Consider the following 22,369-nt stretch of genomic DNA (forward strand, 5'->3'; position numbering starts at 1 on the left):
AACATAGACTTTCCGTCTGTCTTGAAACCCGTGTTTGATGCATTAAACTTATGTTGGAGATGGATCTGTTTTGATTCCATGACCCACTCCAACCATTCCCGAGCTGGCTGACCGTAGGGATCTGTTTTTTCCGCTTTAAAAGCGTTTTCTTTTCTACGAATGACAGGGTGCTCCGTGGGCATGTCTTGCATGAGTGCAGCTAAATAATACAGTGCATCAAATCCCTGAACAGACTGTACCGGTGTGTTCTGATTACCACGAATGTATGTTTTGTCTTTTTCGTGGTATCTGTGAAAGACAATAGACGGACCCCCGACAATGTTCTTTCGCAAAAGTGCGTGAACGTCTTTTTGGTAGTTTTTTTTGTTAAAAAAGTGAAAAGTAGGTATCTGAAGACAACGTGTCAAAAAAGAGGGCCGCCTTTGAATGTTTCTTTTGAGCCCTCACCCTATCAAGTCTGCTCATATGGATTCATTTAAACAAAGACGACCAGAGTTTCCCGCATTTGGAACAAACCAATGCATGACCGAGTTTATCAATGTCTAAAATGTACATGAAATGGTCTTTGTAACGCAAGAGGCGAATAACGCCAGTATGTTTGTAAGCACTACGACGCAGAGGAACGAGACAGACAGGTGTTTGGCTCTCATCAAACTCAAACACATCTATGTTCACATTAAACTCAGATTCAATCGACTCAAGTTGAAACAAAGTGACCCCCGGAAAGTGGACAGGGGGAGAATGTCCGATCCACTGTTTGAACAAGGTTTTTGTGGGTTTTTGCAAAGAATGAAGCGAGGCTCCTTTGCGCAAAAGCAAGACAGCGAAAGAGACACAGACCGTCAGTATAAGGAAAATGATGATTCTCATCTTTTTGGAGTTTGTGCAAGAAAGGTGTGTTTGTGATGTAGTCAGGTAGACTACCACAGGCTCATCTGATAGGAAAGTCAGACAAAGGTGTGACATAGAAACTGGAAGACATGATGGTGTGAACAGCATACCGAGAGTTTGGGCGTTCGAGTCTAACTTGTTCTAGAATGTCATGGTCACTGATTTCACCGAGAAAAGAAAGAAAGTCCTGGTTTGAGTTGATCAGGCGCGGTCGTTGTAAGACAGAGTGGTTATTGACTGAGGCATGAAAGAAAGACAAGTCACCCGACTCTTTGTTTTTGAGAAGAAAAGAGTGAGAAAAATGGATTTTGAAGCGATTGTTTTGCTCATGGAACAGATCAAGAAGCGACTCGTCCCATTCAGGGAAATCAGAACAAGGGTTCCAGAGAATGGTATAGGTTGATTGAAGTTTACCAGGCCGCTTATGGGTTTTAACAGAATTCCAATACTTTTCGTACATTTGTCTTTCTTCAGAAGGTAACTTTTTGATTTTTTCTTTTTCTAGCCCTCGTTTGTTTAACCTTTTTTGGGGGAAGGGGCTTCCTGTGAAGGCAAACTTTTTCTTTTGGACCCAGCGACTGTTGGCACTGGTGGTGGTGGTGTCCGACTCGCGGTCTCTTGACAGTTTTTGTTTTTTTCATGCCGAGCAAGGGCGTATTTTCTGTTAAACGACTTGCCGCACATAGCACAGAGAAAAGATCTGGCTTTGATATGAACTTCGTTAACATGAACGTTAAGGTTGTAGTTTTGTGTAAAAACCTGTTCACAGTGCGGGCATTGGTTACGCTGTAATAAAGAAAAGAACTATGTCTGTATGGCAATCCGTTTGTAAAGAAATTACGTTTTTTCCTGTTGATCTAAATAATGAATTATTTAACTAAATAATTCATTATATAGCTAAATAATTCATTATTTAACTAAATAATTCAATATTTTAACAAAAGTAAAAAGTGTGATTGTTGTAATTAAAGAAATCTTTTATTTACTAAACAATTCATTATTTAATAAAAAAAATCCATTATTTACTATATAATGCATTATTTACTATAGAATGCATTCTATATTATAGAATGCATTCTATACTATAGAATGCATTCTATACTATAGAATGCATTCTATAATATAGAATGCATTCTATAGTATACAATGCATTCTATATTATAGAATGCATTCTATAAATATCAGGAATATCAGGTTTGAACATGCGATTTGGCCATGAGCACTCATTTCGGCCGGAGTTTTTAGTAAGTCTACACACACCGATTAAACACCAAAACACTGAAGACTGTTGGTGAGTTAACACATATCTCCGACTGAGCGCTAGCGTGGCAACGCCTACTGTTCCGTGTTGTTTGCCTTTGTGCCTTTATGGGACACACACACACACACACACACACACACACAAGCACACACGCACGCACGCACACACACACACCGACGCACACACACAGCAACCATACAAACACATTCACATCCGCATTAATGGGGATGCCGTGCGCGCGCGCGCACACACACACACATACACACACACACACATACACACACACACAAAGATATCGCGCACTCGTTACAGATGTGGGCGTGTGTAGCGAATGGTAGCGGGATGTTTCTGAATGGATCAACCAACTGAGGGCGGGACGCAGCAGGATAGCGGAACTGGCTGGGCAGGTAACCGTAGGGTGTCAGCAACATATAGGGAGAGAGAGAGAGAGAGAGAGAGAGAGAGGGACTGAGAGAGAGGGACTGGGAGAGAGGGAGAGAAAGAGAGAGAGAGAATAAAGGGGTGGAGAGAGAGAGAGAGGGAGGGGGCAACTGCACTTGAAGTTTCTGCTACGTGGCTTGTTTGTGGCACTGTTATGCAATATTACTTTTATTTAGAGTTCAATTCTTACATGAGTTACATTAAAAGCACACTCCTCCTCGTGTTAAGACTTTGGGCTCAACATCTCAGATATAGCCAGTCGTTTATATGAGAAAGGACCACCCCTCTACTTGGTCACATACCCACAATGAACAGCCTGGGTAGTCTGTGCGTACCTTCATGATTTTTTTTTAAGTGGATGTTTAGGAAATCAATTCAATTAAACATTCCAAATCACCATTGCTAGCAGACTGGCCAGGCTTGTACGTGAGAACATCTCGCCACTTGGGCATATACCTCAAATCAACACCCACTCCGCTTGCTGTCGAAAGTTTGCATTTTTTATAAATTAATTGCAACGTTAATTCATTAAAAAACCAAAAAAACACTATGCGCACACACCACGTAGGCTGTTCATTTTAGGTATGTATTTAAGTGGAGGTGTAGCCTATGTAAAAATCTGGCCATATCTGAGACGGTGAGCCGAATTGTTTACACCAACAGGTGTACGTGTGCCTCGAATAAATTGAACAGATCAAGCTATATCATCATTCATTGATCTGTTCATTCTTGATGCGCGGTCACAGTCCCTTCCCTTTAAGGGGCAAATTATACCTGCTCAGAGTCAGCGGCACAGACGACGCACTGCGGATTAGTGAGGTGATTTTTTTTTCTTCCCAGCCCGCTACACGTTGCGTGAAAAGAAAACAGGCCAAGTACTCGTCGTAATCCTTATTGCAGTATATGTAGTGTAGTGTAGTGTGTTTCACCCTTAAAGGAGCGGAAAGGGTGAAGCGTTTTCATTACTATCAGCTGTGTTTTAATTGTTGTGATACACGGCGTTTTCTTCTATATCAGGTTCGTCACTCTTGGGCCGCGGCATCAACAGAGGTTACGACAGGGATTACGACGGAGGTAGCGACAGAGGTTACAAAGGAGGTTACAAAGGAGGTTACAACAGGTAATCTATGTGACATGTCACGTGCGCGCGCGCGCGCGTGTGTGTGTGTGTGTGTGTGTGTGTTTGGGTGTGTGTATGTGTGTGTGTGTGTGTGTGTGTGTGTGTGTGTGTGTGTGTGTGTGTGTGAACTGAAAAAAAACTGCCGGATCAACAAAATGTATGTCATAATTTTCTTTCATTTACTCACCAGGTACTAACGTAACGGGGGTGCACAAAGCTCTCGAACTCATCACACCCACGTGGAAACGCAGACATCTCGCCCATTCTCGCTTTGCAACGAGACATCCGGAACTTGAAACTACGGCTAAAATTCGGATACACACGTCACAGTTTCGATGGCAGTCGATGATTTTGTACGCATTACTTCTGCTGTGTAAGAACTTGAAGTCCACGTACCACACAAAATGAAATTGCTCTATAAGTAAACTTAATCGAAAAGGCAACTAGTGTGATATATTCGCCTCGAAAAAGGTATGTGTGTGTGTGTGTGTGTGTGTGTGTGTGTGTGTGTGTGTGTGTGTGTGTGTGTGTGTGTGTGTGTGTGTGTGTGTGTGTGTGTGTTTGTATGCATGTGTAAGAATAGCATTTTCTAACCTTTTTGTTTTGATTATAACAACACAGTTCCACAAATAAAACAAGAGGCAAAGCCTTCAAGGCTCACGTATGTGAAACTATATGTTGTACACACACACACACACATGAAGATGAGATTTTTTAACTTTGGAATTCTCATGCAATACATGTACAAGTAATGCATAGGAATAAATCTTAACACACACACTCACACTACATACTCGCATCACATATATTACAGCACACTTATGCACACTTTCAGTTTCAGAATTTATTCAATTACCTCTGTCAACTTCAGGAAACATTTTAAAATACGCAGACTAGACACAATGACTTCATGCACAAAGTCAATTTGTCTGGTTTTTATCAGAAGAGTTTTTGTGCTATGTATAGAACCTGTTCACCAAGTTTAGTGACGATCGGTCCGTTCATTCTTGAGATCTATATGCGAACACAAACAAACAAACAAACACATGGAGCGAATCCTATACACACCCCTATACCGGGGGTGTAAAAAAAGAAAGCACTCTAGTGGGGCCTGCGGTAACACTGGCAAGAACATATTTTACATACAAAAAGAAACACAAAACAAACATACAATAATGATCACACAACGGCGCAGATAATACAGCACGAGGTACCTGTGATGAAAGGACACCTGAACTAGCCCTAAATTGCAAGTGGCCTTTTACTTTTACAACAGGTAAATGTTTGTCAAGATCAAAGGGACTACAGAAATTGTCGTTTCATGGGGAGTGTCCATTCATCAGAGGGGCCTCACATTGCAGGTACCATGCAATGTACAGTAACAGTAACTTACCATAAGCATTTGCTCAACCACACACACACACACACACACATTCATGTGAAAACAGCACCTTGAAGTAAAAACAGTGGATTCCCCTTTTGAAAAATTGAAGGGGGGGGGGGGGGGGTGTCCACAAAATGGGGGTTAATTTACAGAACAAGTCAGAAGATACGAAAAAAAATTCTGAGATGACACGGGATTGTGAAGAAGTCCAAATCAGGTGGTCTTAAAAAAGGGGCGGTTCCAATGCAGTGGCCTTTTAAGAGGAAGCTGAGACAAAATGTCCAATACAGTGGAACCCCCCTTCTAAGACACCCCTCTTAAAATGAAGCAAGTAAAAAAATGGGGGTAATTTTACACAGGATATGAACAGAAAGTCTGAGAAAACAAGGTCTTGGGGGGTCTTAAAAAGGGAGTTCTACTGTACCATGACTTGTAGTAGTACAGTTACCACTCCGTGTAAGTATTATCACAGAATACCATGACATTGTGCAATCTCCACCACCCCAGTGTTCAAGTAAAGTCACATTTCTCCTTGTGAAAACATCTCACAATCTCAGTCAAATCTAGCACGCTGTATTTGGTAAGAACATGCGTTGAATTTGTCACAGGCCAACATTCAAAATGCTGACTGCTTGCCAAAGCTAAAAGTCACTTTTACAAAACAAAGCTTTGTCATGTCTGAAAGTGAGACGGTGAGCCAAACATTTTTTATAAGAAATGTGCCTTTAAAATGATGGTTCATTCTTGAAAAGTCATAAAAAAGTCAAATATGGGAATCATTACACAAGAATCACACTCATTTGATCTTTTTCTAAAGACTCTTCCACACATGATACATTGCAGTGTTTTAGTGATGTGTAGTTCCTAGGCCTTGGTCTGTCTTCTATCACGTACACATACAGTGGAACACCCCTTTTAAGACTCCCTCCCTTTTAATAATCTGTTTCTGTTCATAATCTCTGTAAAGTTACCCCCAGTTTAAGACTCCCTCCTTCTAAGACCTCATTTTTTCCATTTTTGGGAGATATTACAAGGTGGGTTCAACTCACTTTTGAATCCAGGTCTAACTGACCTTTTCTTTTCTGTGTCTGGGAACAACCTGAATTTGAATGGGTTGGGTCTACCAGAATAATGAATGATTTGCCAGCACTGAAAATAATATTTTGATTAAATTTTGAAGGACGTTGGCAACTGACAAACCGCGAACTGGTGAATTATCTCCCCTAGACAGTGCCTGGTAAATTGCACACCATCTTTAGCCCTGGATCATGATCACAGGCAATGTTGAATACATTTTGAGAGGAGTTGCCAACTGAAAAACCGCTAAGTTAAGAATTACCTCCCCTTGGCAGTGCCCAAGGACGTATCACCTTAACTTACAAAATAAGATGAACTGATTTAAGTGATTCAAACTTCTAATTTTTGACAACAGAATGACAATACAGATATTGATTTGAAAACATGATACATATAGTGGGGAAAGGAAAGAAGATCATGTTATCCATGGGGTGATTTGTCCATGATCCAAGCCTTCACACCCAGAAGTCTCTCTGATGTGTCACTTGTCCTGTGGGTTACCAGCTCCACATGCAGGGAAGAATATGAAAGATTACACGGAATAGCCTTGAATTTCATCATCGTTTTCCTCACGCACAGTGTTAGGGTCAATGATAGCACAACACTTCATGCAGCATACCACAGTCCTCTCTAAATGATTCAGAAATGTCACCAATTTTGTTTGAGAGTACACTATCCGACATGTTTGGAAACCAGAGAATGGCAATGTCCACAAGGATGGAGCCTCAGCTCCAGGAGAAAATGAAGACATTTCTGTAGCAGCTGCTGTTGTTACCACTTCAGTTGTGTTGTCAGTCCAGGATTATGCCCAGCTACTTGTAGTTGTACTTCTGAACCACGCAGGCTTGCCTGGCACTGATAAGCAGCGGGTCATGAGGGGTGGGTGGGGGTGTCGAGTGTCCTGCAATTTATTCCACCCCTGCTCTGTGCTTGCTGTCATCACTCGCCACCATGTCGTCATATCCTCAGATCTGTAACCAATAGCAGACATGCATATATAGCTGATAAAATTGTTTTCAAGTTCTTCTTCTTTAATCTTGAAACTGAGTTTTGTCAGGCTTCTAGCCATTCAAACTGTTCAGCATGGGAAACCCTGAAAATGTGCAAAACGCGCCAACTGACTTAGTTTGATGGTCAGACACCACCGACTGTTCAGTATGGGAGACCCTACCAGGCACCCTGCACATTAGCTGACTTAGCTTGATGGATTATGGAAGCACGCAAGCCACCCCACCACAACACGGTATCAGTTTCTGGGGGCAGTTACTTACCTCACATAAGTGACATGACTTTATTGTTCAAATGTATTGTCATAGTACAATTATACCACTTGACAATACCTGGAGACAACTTGACTATGATATTCAATTAATCAATTTTAAAAACAAAGCAAACACCTTAAACTTATGCGAAATTGACAGTTATAATACTCACTAGCCTAAAATTACAATTACTAAACAGACCACTGATGAAGCAACAACATGAAGCAAAATGTATCAACATATTTTATTTCCAAATCACACACTCAGCATACAGCAAAGCTATTTCGACGCTCCTTTTGTGTCCTGTGGGATCTGTACAGTTAGTCACTTGCAAGGACATGAACATTCATTTGAGTGTTATGATGAAAATACATCAAGCACAATGAACTATAAGCTCATCCAGGCATGTTGTGTGTTACTACTGTTACACCCCACAAACATCTGCAATACACTAATAAAGTTAGTGTACATAAAGGAGACACGAAGCATAAAGTCAAGTAAACATGATGATCCTCCAGATTCAGGGAGACTGTTGAAGATGATATCAAGCACTGACCTGTGGAGAAAACTTGATTATGACATCCATTCAATCAATAAATAAACAACAAACTACAACCAGAAAAGGATTTCATTTTCATTTTCATTTTCATTACTTTATTGTCCCATCGCTGGGAAATTCGGGTCGCTTCCTCCCAGTGGAAAGCTAGCAGCAACGGTGTCGCGCTACCCAGGTGTCTGCGTGTTTAGGTGTATTCAGCCACCTGCACTTATGGCAGAATGACCAAGGTCTTTTACGTGCCATTGTGATGACACGGGGGTGGGACATGGCTTCCGTCTCTGGGTCTGCACATAAAGTTGACCCGTGTCCGTCCCGGCCCGAATTCGAACCTGCGACCTTCCGATCACAAGTCCAGTGCTCTACCAACTGAGCTACCGGGCCCTAAATTAAATTAAAAGCAAAAACAAGGAGTCAAATGTGTTCTGCTACTGATTCTTTATTTCCATTGCATTAATTTAAAATAAAACATGACAAATCTTATGCTCCTGTACATAACTTCAGATTTAGCGCCAATTAAAACACCAGACACAGAATCTAATTAACGCATCCACACCTAGTTGTGTCACTGTCATGGCTTGCATATCAAATTCTGCAACAAACAGAATATTAAGTGTGTCAATCTCTCAAAAATTCCATTTACAATGAAATTGACACCCAGCAGGGTTTGTGGTCCGAGTACCAGGATTCAAGTACACCTCCTAGTATTGCAGACTCAGGGAGATTGGTGAAGATCAGATCCAATACTGAGCCATAGTCTGTTGTGGGTTCAGTAATGAGCTGACGCAGACTGAATTCCTGACACAGCTGTTTGAGTGGTTTTGACAGTCTGTCAGAGGCATCACTGTTGAAGTCTCCTCCCATCACAACATAGGGGTGACTTGCTAATACCCTGTGAAGAATGGTCTCAAGTTCAGTACGCAGTGCGCTGGTTTTCACACCCGGAGGACAGTACACTCCCACTACACTCAGCCCTGCAATTCTGCTGCTGGCGTCAAGCACTGTAACTTCTATGCTGTGATTGCAACTTCGGCTTGTAGCTGTGTTGGAGGTAGACAGCAGACTGTCATCACGGATGTACACTATTGTGCCAGCATGTGGACGGTGAGTCTTGGTTGGGGCAGGGTTTCTGTCAAGAACTTTGAATTCAGGGAGACTGTAGTGCTGTGGTTCATCTTGTTTGTGTTCCCAGCTTTCAAATATGACCAACATTTCAGCTCGTAACAGATTTCTTTCAAGACGGAGATCTTCCATGTGCTTGTGAAGAGAGCGACTGTTGTGAAAACCTATCAGAAATCCAATGCTGGCAATCTGCTGTAGGTCGCTCACACACCACTCAATGGGCTTCTTCCGCAATCGTTCCATCTCGGTCTTGACATCAGGTGACACTCTGATTTTGTTTGGGTCAAAATCAAGAAGATGGAGGCCGCCCAGAGTTTTGGCTCTGCTGAGTGCCACATACACTAGATGGTGTTGTACCATACCCTGGAAAGACACCGCAACTTGCTCAAGAGTTGAACCCTGTGACTTGTGTACTGTGATAGCAGAGCAAGCTGTCAACGGAAACTGTTTACGAAGCACTGCAACATGTTCTCGTTTTCCAACACGAAACTGTTTGACGGCATGAAAGATGGGAGTCCATGTGGAGCTGATGGCCGGTGTGTAGAGTTGTTTATTTTGGTGGCGGGTCTTTTCACCAACACTCTCTTCATCAAACTCTATCCAGACAACGGACACATGTTCTGGCTTCTCACTGCCTTTGTGTCCAACCTGTCGTAAGGTGCCAGAAGCTCCATTCGTCAGACCATCACTGATGTCAACATTGTGCACCAACATGAATCTACCGCCCACTTTGAGAGTCAAGTGTGATGTAAGACTCTGCGTTTGCTGCACTGTCATATCACGAGCTTTGTGAAGTAACTCGGTTTTCAGTGCAACGCTGATGTCGCCCATCACACTGTCCTTGGCTTCCAGCAGAATCTCCGTAGACTGGAGAAGGGCAAGACTTCTGGTGTTTTGCTCAGTGACCAGACGACGGCTGGTGAACAGGTGAAGCATGTTGTCCGGGATACTGGATTTGACAACACGGGACTTGATGAGGCTTGCATCTTCTTTGGTGTGGCTTCCCTCCCTGATCCTGTTTAGAGCTTCAGCAAAGGTTTTGTCATCTTTCTGCCGCATCACCTGGGTCAACTCAAACATCTGGAACAGCTCCTGCCAGACAATTGGTGCTAGTGCTTCATATGGTCCACGACTTGGCTGAAATACCCAGCGATCCATGACTGGTCTCAGCTGGAATAGATCACCAACAGCAAGGACACTGACACCACCAAAGGGCTTGCTGCAACCCATCACTTGTTGCAGACGCTGACTGACAAAACCCAACATGTTGGCACCAACCATGGAAATTTCATCAATGATCACCAATCGCAATTCTGCTAGAGTTGACCGAAGTGTGTTCAAGCGACTGGCGTCAAGTTTCACGTAATCACTGAGACTCTGGTTTGCAGGGAGGCAGAAGGCTGTGTGTAGTGTCACACCTCTGATGTTATAGGCAGCCTTGCCTGTTGGAGCGGCAAGAAGTACCCGAAGGCAATCCGGATTGTCTCCAGGGCGACTGCTTAGGTAACGGACAAGAGCATGGTAAATAGCCAGAACACAACGACTCTTTCCCACACCTGCACCTCCAGAGAGAAAACAGTAGAAGGGTTCGCATGCAGATAGACTGCCACTACACTTTGTCTTCATCCAGTGCAGTATGTGATAGAAGAACGTTTGCTGACTGCAATTCAGTGATCTTACCATTGCATCAAATTCTTCATTTGGTATCCTGTTCACTATACGGTCATGGGTTATGTCAGATGTTGCGTGACAACCCAGGTCAAGACCAATGTCATACTGTCGGTGCTGTTCAGAGTCTGGTTGGAACGCTGCATTGATGGTACTCTCTGTGTTGTATTTCTCGTGGCGGCTCTCCATGTCTTGTGCTTGTGGAGCCACCCCATCCCATGCTTCCTCATCAATGCCATCCTTCTGCACCTGTTCCACAGCCTGGTCCACAGCAGTAGCATTGGTCTCAAACTTGCTGCTGACTTCAAACACTGTTTCTTTCATCTGTTCAAATCTCTCATGGTATGTCCCACACCCACCAATGATATCCTTGTCCTCGTTTCGCCATGGGATATACAACATCAGCTTCTCTCTGTAGTGGTTTTCTGAGTCAGACTCCAGAGAAAAGCGAACACAACGCAGAACTTTTGGTTTTCTCCGGTGGTGCAAGACTTTGCCATCAGGAAGTTTGTACAGGTGACCAGAAGAAGAGTCATTGTTCCAGATGTTGTCGGTTGCATCCTCCTCATATTCACCTTCAGGGAGGAAATCCTGTTCCTTCTTTTTCGTGTTCTTACCTGTTCTGCTGTTTGATCCTGCCTTTCTCATGTCGTACGAAGTAGCAAAGTCTGCAAGACAGATGTTTTCCAACTCCTTTGGTCTTTCAGAGTACCTGTCGATCAGGCTTGTGAGAGTCACATCTGTGTCCTCATCTTTCATTGCTTCAAGCATGGTGGAATTCTTGAGCAGACCAACTCGCTGGCAGGGGGGTGATGTGTTGACAAAAATCACATCCCTTGTGCATCGGGTCAAAGGCAGCTGCATCAGGAGGTAGACAGCTTCCTGAGCAGACACTTCGCAGTGGTTCAAAAACTTGTTCGCAATGTGTCTGACTTTTTGTTTGACACTCTGGTTGCCACGTTTTGCCTCATCATCAGCGTGTTTTAGAAGATCGCTCATGCCACGCTGGCTCTTGCTGATGTATGTCACAATGTACATTCCACAGGCATACTCATCGAGGACAAATTGCACATCTGTGTTGGCCATCCACACCTGAGCGAGAATATCATTTCTGCTGTTCATGCGTGTCGCTGATGGTTCGCGTCGCAAAAAGATCTTGGTGCTGTCAAGGTCAGAACGAAGTGCAAGGATGTACTGATTCTCATCAATGCCGACTCGTGCCAGAAATTCTTCAAAAGAAATGTTCTCACCCAGTTTCAACTGGCTAAGTTCTCTTTTGATGGTTCTCAAGTTTTCTGTGATGCCAGAATTCTCCTTTGCTTCAGACTGAGTCAGTGGACGGAGCATCATAGTTTTTGACATGGGAGGGAGAGGAAAACCAAACCTGCACACGTGTTTTCCACCTTTCTTGCATGACTTGGAATGCTTGTGTTCATGCAGGCTCGAAACGTCCTTCAACTCACCCTCTTCATGCCTCTGACATGTCAAGTGTTTATCAAGAAATGCCACCACATCTTCGTCAGAGTCTGTATCAGCCTTTGGTGCATCTTCAACCCAGATCATACAGTGAATGTGAGGGGACCCCCGCTGCTGAAATTCTACTCTGAAAAAGTGGTCCGTCACTTTTCCAAGAGGCTGCAGATCACTCATGATGACTTTTCTGAACAAGACCTGAACTCTGTAGTCAAAGTGACGAGCGCAAGTCACAGGATCTTTTTGTATAAGCTGCGACTTCTCCTGCCAGGTCAGGTTCTCAAGGTCATCATCAGTGGGGTCTACACTGTGCTCCATGCGGTAGAGGACACGGAGAAGATCAAGCCACCTTGTTTCAGCAGCAGAAAATGTAGCAAAGAAAGTTGGTCTACCAAGCTGCCTAATCATAGCAAAGAGATCCTTCTGTTTCGCTTGCCAGTACGGGGGAGAGGATCGCAGTGTTTTGAGGACACGATACCCTTGATCCTGGCGCAGAAGATCTTCAATGGCACCATCTTTCCTCAACTGCCCTGCAGTATGGCCTGTCTTTGCTCCTTTCACTTTCCGAAGTGCTGTTGTGGCTAAATCTCGAATCTGTAACATCTGTAGTTTCTTCAACTTGAAAAAGATGTTTGCAATGGAGTGGGCAGCACGCCGGTCAGCACTTCTTAGCTCAGCCTTGCAGATCTTACTGTAGGTGAGGGGCTTCATTCGATCACTGTTATCAACACGTCGTTGGCCGCAAAATATGGTTGGAAAGGATTTCTCCTCACAATCTTTGTCCATGAACAGACCAAGTGGATGTTTGCCTTCACCTGGTGCTATGTTCAGTGCCGCCTGGCCATCAGTTGTAAAGTCGTTGGGGTGGAGAAGGGTGTCACGACAGCCACCTCCCAGTTCTGCCTCTTGACTGGTTTCGACCCATTCTTTGTCTTCATCATCTTCCCCAGTGTCATCTTTGTCATTAGCAGCTATGTTTTCCTCCGGCCACTCCTGAAACAAATCTGCATACTCTTCTGGCAGATTACCATCTTGGTCTTGTTCTGGTTTCTTGTCTTTCACTGTGCCAGAAGCTTGATCAGTTACCAAGTGCTCAGGGCCTTGTGACGGTACATTAGAACATTGCTTCACAGCATCACATTCAGGTTGTTTGCCTTTGTCACATGAGTGAGCATGGTTGGTATTCTCACTTTGGATACAACTATCATCATCTGCACTGTTGATTCTGAACTCTACCGACTCTGCTCCCTCCCACTCTGGCTTGAACCAAGAAGGATCAAGCTTAATGCCCTCTTCTCTGAACAGGACACTGTTCCCAATCAACCACTCCGCAGCAGCAAAGATCTTCCCAGGCCTCACATTTTCAAAGTGGTAGGAGGACTTGTAGCGCAAGCGTCTCTTCAACTTCAAGGCAATTGTCTCTGTCTCTTCGAATCGCCTAGGTAATGAAGTCACCATAGCTGGCACATCCACGGGCACATTTACTACATTTCCTCTAATACCAAACTGATGGTCGCAGCCAAGCTCTCGCATCTGCATGAAGGGAATTCGTGGCGATATACACCGTTCCTCCAGGGTTGTGAGACCTTTGAGTGGAGGTGGAATTGCCGGGAATCCAAGACCATTTCTCACAGCTAAATTGGGCAGCACAGTTTTGCTCAAACTGGAGAGACATGTGGAACATATCCACTCAGTGTCTTGGAAGCTTTTTGTTCCTAACAGAACCTGCTCTATAATGGAAGACTTAACACCCTTGTTCTGGAGAGATATAGCAGAGGGAGCAACACTCACTGAGTGTTTGTAGAAGAGACCATTACAGCATGTACATATGAATGAAGGTCCGTGACTAACATTGGACTGAAAGACCTTCTTGATGTCATCGACCGTCAAGCAACCGCTTTTTGTGGTCAGTTTGTCTCTTGCTGCTCGCACCTTAGCTTGATAAGCTTCTCTGTGTCTGTATAAAGGACAACGCCTTCTCTTCACTTTCCTCAATCTGTCACTCTCCGATTCCTTTCGCCTGTAGTTTCTATTCTGTCTTTGTTCTGCTTTCCTTTGCCTGTCTTTTAGGGCCTCTTTCTCTCTGTACTCTTCACTACCTCTCTTTGTTGCCATTCTCTGTCTGGTTCTACCCGTTTCTTTCTGGCTATACTCTTTAGTGGCTCTCTTTGTTGCCATTCTCTGTCTGGTTCTACCCGTTTCTTTCTGGCTATACTCTTTAGTGGCTCTCTTTGTTGCCATTCTCTGTCTGGTTCTACCTGCTTCTTTCTGACTGTAATCCCTATTGGCTCTCTTTGTTGCCATTCTCTGTCTGGTTCTACCTGCTTCTTTCTGACTGTAATCCCTATTGCCTCTCTTTGTTGTCATTCTCTGTCTGGTTCTACCTGCTTCTTTCTGACTGTAATCCCTATTGGCTCTCTTTGTTGCCATTCTCTGTCTGGTTCTACCTGCTTCTTTCTGACTGTAATCCCTATTGCCTCTCTTTGTTGTCATTCTCTGTCTGGTTCTACCTGCTTCTTTCTGGCTGTACTCTTTAGTGGCTCTCTGTTTGGCTATTCTAAGTCTGTTTCTTTCTGCTTCTTTCTGGCTATACTCTTTAGTGGCTCTCTGTTTGGCTATTCTAAGTCTGTTTCTTTCTGCTTCGTTCTGGCTATACTCTTTAGTGGCTCTCTGTTTGGCTATTCTAAGTCTGTTTCTTTCTGCTTCTTTCTGGCTATACTCTTTAGTGGCTCTCTGTTTTGCCATTCTAAGTCGGTTTCTTTCTGCTTCTTGTTCTCTGAACTCTCCACTGCATCTTCTCTTTGCGATTCTTTCTTTGCCTAGGTGTGCTTCCTTGTGCCTATATGCCTGCCTAAGTCTCCTCTCACCTTTTCTCAACCTATTTTCAGCTGACTCTTTCTGCTTGTACTCTTGGTTTTGACGCAGTTTCTGCATTGTATTTCTGCGGTTCACAAGTGTCACTGTTGTATGAGATACGAGTGGCTTCTCAGCACCTTCACACTCTGCTGCTGCAAGCACAGGTACATTAACTTGTTGATGTTGGCATGACAGCACTGGTCCGTCAGATGGAAGATGGACGTCAGTCACAATTTCATAATGGGTATTGTTGAGGTGGTTGATGTAAATGCACTGTGAACTCACATGGGTCTGTGGAGCAATCAGTGTTGGATCATGTGTGTGCCAGGCACTCTGCCCGACTACATTGCGATAAACACAGATTCTGGTGTTGAGCATGAGGGCTGCACTGTAAATCTCCACTTCTGTTGCCCACGTCCCTGAATTCCGCATGCCCGACCTGGTCAGATAGGACGCGGCTGTCAGCCCTTGTTGTTGCAGGAGAACATGCTCAATTCGATATGTGTGTGCAGACTGTGTCATGAAATGGCAGACTGCAGCTCGAAGTTGGAGATGGTACTCTTCACACCCAGTCACGGCAAAGCTCAGGCAGCGGAAAAAACAATTACCATCTCCACCAACCCTTTTAAAAATTTTTGGTGCTCCAGCCGGAAGCACCTGATCTGACGAAGGCAGAGCAAGCTTCAAAGGCAAAGTGAACTGGCGACATTTGTCTAACTGCCACTGGCAGTGTACAGGGTTGAATGTGATACCATGTTGCTCAATAGCTTTAACCTGAATATCCTGTGAATCTGAACAATTGTGTGACTGAAGGCGCTGGAATGATGAAAACACTTTGCCACAAGAAGTACACTTAGAGCATTTATGTTTCAATAGCCTAACACGGCTACTGAACAATTTCTGGCAGTCTACACACTGCACAACCGAGTCCATTCTGAGGAGCAAATATTCCAAGTAAAAAAAAAGCAGAAAAATCGGGCAGCACCCCCCGGACTGGAAACTACTTTCAGAACCGAGACAAAATATTTTAAGTACCAAAATCGCACAAAAAATCGGGCAGCACCCTCGGGCCTGGAAACCACTTTCAGAACAGAGACGGAAAATATTCTAAGTACCAAAATCGCACAAAAAATTGGGCAGCACCCCCGGGCCTGGAAACTACTTTCAGAACCGAGACGAAAAATATTCTAAGTACATGTACCAAAATCACACAAAAAATCGGGCAGCACCCCCGGGCCTGGAAATCACTTTCAGAACAGAGACGGAAAATATTCTAAGTACATGTACCAAAATCGCACAAAAAATCGGGCAGCACCCCCGGGCCTGGAAACAACTTTCACAACAGACAAAAACTATTCCAAGTTCCAAAAACGCAGAAAAAGCGGGCAGCACCCCTGGGCCTGGAAACTACTTTCAGAACAGACAGAAAATATTCTAAGTTCCAAAATCGCACAAAATCGGGCAGCACCGCGGGGCCTGGAAAATACTTTCAGAACCGAAACAAAAAATATTCTAAATTCCAAAAACGCAGATAAATCGGTTTACAATGCTAGGCCCTTGCCTGGAAACCACTTTCAGAACAGAGACGGAAAATATTCTGAGTACCAAAATCGCACAAAAAATCGGGCAGCACCCCCGGGCCTGGAAACTACTTTCAGAACAGAGACGAAAAATATTCTAAGTTCCAAAATAGCACAAAAATTGGCAGGACTCTTTCAGATCCGAGATGAAAAATATTCCTAGTTCCAAAATCGCAGAAAAATCGGGCGGCACCCCTAGGCCTGGAAACTACTTTTAGAACAGAGACTATAAAAATATTTAAGTTATAAAATCGCAGAATAATCGGGCAGGACCCTAAGGCCTTGAAATTACTTTCAGAACAGAGACGAAAAATTATTCAAGTTCTAAAATCGCACAAAAATCAGGCAAAACTCTTAGGCCTGTAAACTACTTTCAAAACCTAGACGAAAAATATTTTAATGATGTCTGAAAAGTTAGAATATTAGTAATAGTATAAAGGTAGGTACTCACAAAGATGTTGCTCGTGCAGAAATCCAAAAATATGCTGAAGATCAAACTGTCAGGCTCATGATTGTCCAGGTGGCAGAAATCGAAGAGGATGATGATGCGCTGAAAATAAAAATGTAATTGTACTTTAAACTTGGTCAGGTTTGTCTGAGCGCAGGAGATGACTGTCTTTTTGTCTGAAATCGCATTCAATCTGATGTTCAAAAGAAACAATGGTTAAGCATAAACTGACAATGCAATGATGCACTGAAGTTGCGTGAAGCAATATAAAAACATTCAGTTTGCAGTCACGCTAGTTCATTTTCAGAACCACTAGCCAACTAGTGCAAATTGATTTTGACTTTCAGGGCTGCATAAACTACATTGCCAAGCACTACAAACCGTCCTAACCCAAAAGTATGGAAACAAAGTCTTATCTGACCAATGCATGTACTAACAGTTAATTTATTAACTTGATAATTAAGTAGAAGTGCAATGCCAAGGCATATCCCCCCCCCCCCCCCCCCCACGAAGGACAAATCGCCCCTTTCTCTCACACAAACACACAGACACCCCACACACACACACGCTCAAACCACGTCACACACAAACTCACTCACACACACATCATCCATGCACACAATGTATTATTTATAAGCGGGGGTTCTGCAAATAATCAGTTTCAAGTTTGACAATGTGGCCTTTCTTTACAAGAAACGACGCTTCGGATCAATAGTAGGTATCAATAAAATCGATCACACTCAGAACAGCAAATATTCCAAGTTAAAAAAAAGCAGAAAAATCGGGCAGCACCCCCCTGACTGGAAACTACTTTCAGAACCGAGACAAAATATTTTAAGTACCAAAATCGCACAAAAAATCGGGCAGCACCCTCGGGCCTGGAAACCACTTTCAGAACAGAGACGGAAAATATTCTAAGTACCAAAATCGCACAAAAAATTGGGCAGCACCCCCGGGCCTGGAAACTACTTTCAGAACCGAGACGAAAAATATTCTAAGTACATGTACCAAAATCGCACAAAAAATCGGGCAGCACCCCCGGGCCTGGAAATCACTTTCAGAACAGAGACGGAAAATATTCTAAGTACATGTACCAAAATCGCACAAAAAATCGGGCAGCACCCCCGGGCCTGGAAACAACTTTCACAACAGACAAAAACTATTCCAAGTTCCAAAAACGCAGAAAAAGCGGGCAGCACCCCTGGGCCTGGAAACTACTTTCAGAACAGACAGAAAATATTCTAAGTTCCAAAATCGCACAAAATCGGGCAGCACCGCCGGGCCTGGAAACTACTTTCAGAACCGAGACAAAAAATATTCTAAATTCCAAAAACGCAGAAAAATCGGCTTACAATGCTAGGCCCTTGCCTGGAAACCACTTTCAGAACAGAGACGGAAAATATTCTGAGTACCAAAATCGCACAAAAAATCGGGCAGCACCCCCGGGCCTGGAAACTACTTTCAGAACAGAGACGAAAAATATTCTAAGTTCCAAAATAGCACAAAAATCGGCAGGACTCTTTCAGATATATCCGAGATGAAAAATATTCCTAGTTCCAAAATCGCAGAAAAATCGGGCGGCACCCCTAAGCCTGGAAACTACTTTTAGAACAGAGACTATAAAAATATTTAAGTTATAAAATCGCAGAATAATCGGGCAGGACCCTAAGGCCTTGAAATTACTTTCAGAACAGAGACGAAAAATTATTCAAGTTCTAAAATCGCACAAAAATCAGGCAAAACTCTTAGGCCTGTAAATTACTTTCAAAACCTAGACGAAAAATATTTTAATGATGTCTGAAAAGTTAGAATATTAGTAATAGTATAAAGGTAGGTACTCACAAAGATGTTGCTCGTGCAGAAATCCAAAAATATGCTGAAGACCAAACTGTCAGGCTCATGATTGTCCAGGTGGCAGAAATCGAAGAGGATGATGATGCGCTGAAAATAAAAATGTAATTGTACTTTAAACTTGGTCAGGTTTGTCTGAGCGCAGGAGATGACTGTCTTTTTGTCTGAAATCGCATTCTATCTGATGTTCAAAAGAAACAATGGTTAAGCATAAACTGACAATGCAATGATGCACTGAAGTTGCGTGAAGCAATATAAAAACATTCAGTTTGCAGTCACGCTAGTTCATTTTCAGAACCACTAGCCAACTAGTGCAAATTGATTTTGACTTTCAGGGCTGCATAAACTACATTGCCAAGCACTACAAACCGTCCTAACCCAAAAGTATGGAAACAAAGTCTTATCTGACCAATGCATGTACTAACAGTTAATTTATTAACTTGATAATTAAGTAGAAGTGCAATGCCAAGGCATATCCCCCCCCCCCCCCCCCCCACGAAGGACAAATCGCCCCTTTCTCTCACACAAACACACAGACACCCCACACACACACACGCTCAAACCACGTCACACACAAACTCACTCACACACACATCATCCATGCACACAATGTATTATTTATAAGCGGGGGTTCTGCAAATAATCAGTTTCAAGTTTGACAATGTGGCCTTTCTTTACAAGAAACGACGCTTCGGATCAATAGTAGGTATCAATAAAATCGATCACACTCAGAACAGACGGAAAATATACCAAAATCGATCACTTTTCTGACTTATAAACTGGTCAAACGTGAGAAAATATTTTGGAGATACTAACACGACAAATATTACGTGTAAATGCTTTGTTTTGAGGTCGGGCGCGGTCGATTGTGGTTGGGAGCGATCGCCGGGCACGCACGGTCATGCGGTAATTAGTCAGACCGACACAGTTTAGGGGCACACACGCTCAAACCACGTCACACACAAACTCACTCACACACACATCATCCATGCACAAAATGTATTATTTATAAGCGGGGGTTCTGCAAATAATCAGTTTCAAGTTTGACAATGTGGCCTTTCTGTACAAGAAACGACGCTTCGGATCAATAGTAGGTATCAATAAAATCAAGTATAAGTTGTAACACATACATGTATGTTTAGATGATTTTGACTCAGTCATCATTGTGGATTGACATGTCAATCCGACCTCGAAGTTTCACATGTTAATGTGTAAGTATTAAATAAATAAAGCATAGTTCTATCTGAAACAGCAAAAAAGTGCAATCTCAACCACATAATCATTGACCCTCACCACCTTATTCTGTTCACCGACTCAGGGCCTAGCATTAGAAAAAGAGAGTTCAGCTTACAAACTACAAAGGTAGGGGTCTGTGGCAACACCCCTGGAATTTGAAGAGGTTTTGTGATTTTGCATCTAAAACTAGCCCAAAACTAGTTGTAAATGTAAGTACAGTAACATGTACCAGTATTCAGTTTTTTTGCCTAAAACTAAAAATGCCTACCTTCTTCAAACAAACAGGGTGCCGAACAAACACAGTATCACTCAATGTCAGCAATGCCACTCCTTGTCTTGAAGTTGTTAAAAACTGTACACACTGGGCATGTCTTTAGCGCAAATCATGTCCTTCACTTGCTAGAGCCACAAAACACCCACACAGAGGATGCTCGTGCGATGACAGACCCAGGAAGTGCTTGCTCAAGCAAGCTGTCAAACCGATTGAGAAACGGCGCACAAAGCGAGAGCTGGGGCTGTTTTGGGGTAAGCTTATACAGTTTGGGAATAACAGGTTTTTGCATTTCGTACACCAAATCGAGTTTCGCGTAAGGTTAATACTGGAGATGTCATTTCGTCGTAAACAGTGCACCGAACGGTGCACAATGCTAGGCCCTGGTTCCCCCGCCGAGCAGCTGGCGACTATAGTAGGCTAGTCTCAGATCGGCACCGCTGTTTCAAGTTCGGAACGGATCACAATATTTTCCTGTCGAGCCGCAATTTTAGAAGGGGAAATTCAGTAAATTCTTAACCCTAAGGCAATTCGGCGGCAGGCACACGCTTGGCGCCCTCAAATGTTCCTACCGTGACGGCTACAGGCCGGGTTTCACCCTTCTGTATCTAGAAAAAAACACAGGAACTCCACTAAATGAACTCCACTGACACTGAAGTTAACTGAGAATCCTCCCCCCCCCCCCCCCCCAGACACACACACTTTTCAAGTGGTTGACATGCTAACAAATACCGTGTACTCACAAAAATCGAAGAGCGAAACAGAACTCGTCTAGTACGCCGCAGCCATATGATGTAAAAGGCACGCTATCCCACAATTCCAGAAAACCGTGCCGGTTTGACTAATCATAAGCTTACTGCGCGACGTAATGATATTTTGTTGTTGTCAGTTCAAAATACACCATAACACCCTTATCGATCACTTTTCTGACTTAAAAACTGGTCAAACGTGAGAAAATATTTTGGAGATACTAACACCACAAATATTACGTGTAAATAAAATGTCAGTTTTGAGGTCGGGCGCTGTCGATTGTGGTTGGGAGCGATCGCCGGGCACGCACGGTCATGGGGTAATTAGTCAGACCGACACGGCAGTTCAGGGGCTCTGCTGCCGATCTTGAAATTCACATAAATCTAACGGGCCAAGAACAACTTGAAGACATCCAATCATTACAGGCATTTTAGATCTACTAATTTTACTAGCACTGTGTCATCCGTGTCTGCTGAAACTGATAAAACAAAATATAAAATACCGGTGACACAAGTGGAAAACACTAGATCTGTCTGTACTTACCGGGACTGCCAGCCGGCCGTCGATACTCCGCTTTCAACAGCTCTTCCTCGCGCCTCGCGCAGATGATTGGAAAAAAACGCTGTGCAGATCAAACTGTAGGAACTCTCACTTTGGTATCTTCTTTAGTCTATTTTTCTGGAGCTTAGAAACCGAACCCGGTGAAACTCTTGTTCCCCGATTCGGCGAATGCAGAGGTGAGACTGAGTGAATCTGTGTAGGCTACCACAATCCCTCGCGCGACCCCTGACCTGATCTTGACCCCCTAACCTGGTCTACATACCAAACAGGACACAAATCAGTCAACTGCTTGTACCCCTTCAAAACCCCCCACCACCCGGTTTCTTTGGATACACGCTTTAACTACACACATGCCGACACAATGTTGACCATTGCTTCAATAATTTGAAGATGGTGCTTGAAAATTAACCAGGTGAAATGAGTATTTCGGTGTTTAGCCAAAAATGTTAAAGTTTCTACCACAGACATACACACATACACACACACACACGCACGCACAGACAGACAAAGTTTATCATCGCATAGGCTACACTTACGTGAGCCAATTAGGGTCTCAGTTGG

General features: G+C 43.5%; 1 protein-coding gene and 2 long non-coding RNA genes across 6 annotated transcripts in view; 2 read left to right on the forward strand and 1 right to left on the reverse strand.

Moving 5' to 3' along the window:
- The window catches only part of LOC138976504 (uncharacterized), a 9,536-nt gene extending 5,380 nt beyond the window's left edge, over positions 1 to 4,156 (forward strand). For 2 of the 3 annotated variants that reach the window (XR_011459033.1, XR_011459032.1), the window contains exons 2-3: positions 3,611 to 3,713; positions 3,904 to 4,156. This is a non-coding gene — a long non-coding RNA (uncharacterized lncRNA). Of the gene's footprint in view, positions 1 to 3,518; positions 3,714 to 3,903 lie in introns of those variants that run through there. The other variant, XR_011459031.1, reaches the window with a different exon arrangement.
- LOC138976489 (transcription intermediary factor 1-beta-like) overlaps positions 1 to 22,369 on the forward strand; it is a 433,321-nt gene that overhangs the window by 49,125 nt on the left and 361,827 nt on the right. The window lies entirely within an intron of this gene.
- LOC138976448 (uncharacterized) lies at positions 16,662 to 20,665 on the reverse strand. Its single transcript, XR_011459003.1, has 3 exons — positions 20,495 to 20,665; positions 18,982 to 19,080; positions 16,662 to 17,241 (listed from the first exon to the last, which is right to left on the reverse strand). It is a non-coding gene; the product is annotated as an uncharacterized lncRNA (long non-coding RNA).

Source organism: Littorina saxatilis, linkage group LG9 (genome assembly GCF_037325665.1).
Source record: "Littorina saxatilis isolate snail1 linkage group LG9, US_GU_Lsax_2.0, whole genome shotgun sequence".
In the NCBI taxonomy this organism is placed as follows: domain Eukaryota; kingdom Metazoa; phylum Mollusca; class Gastropoda; order Littorinimorpha; family Littorinidae; genus Littorina; species Littorina saxatilis.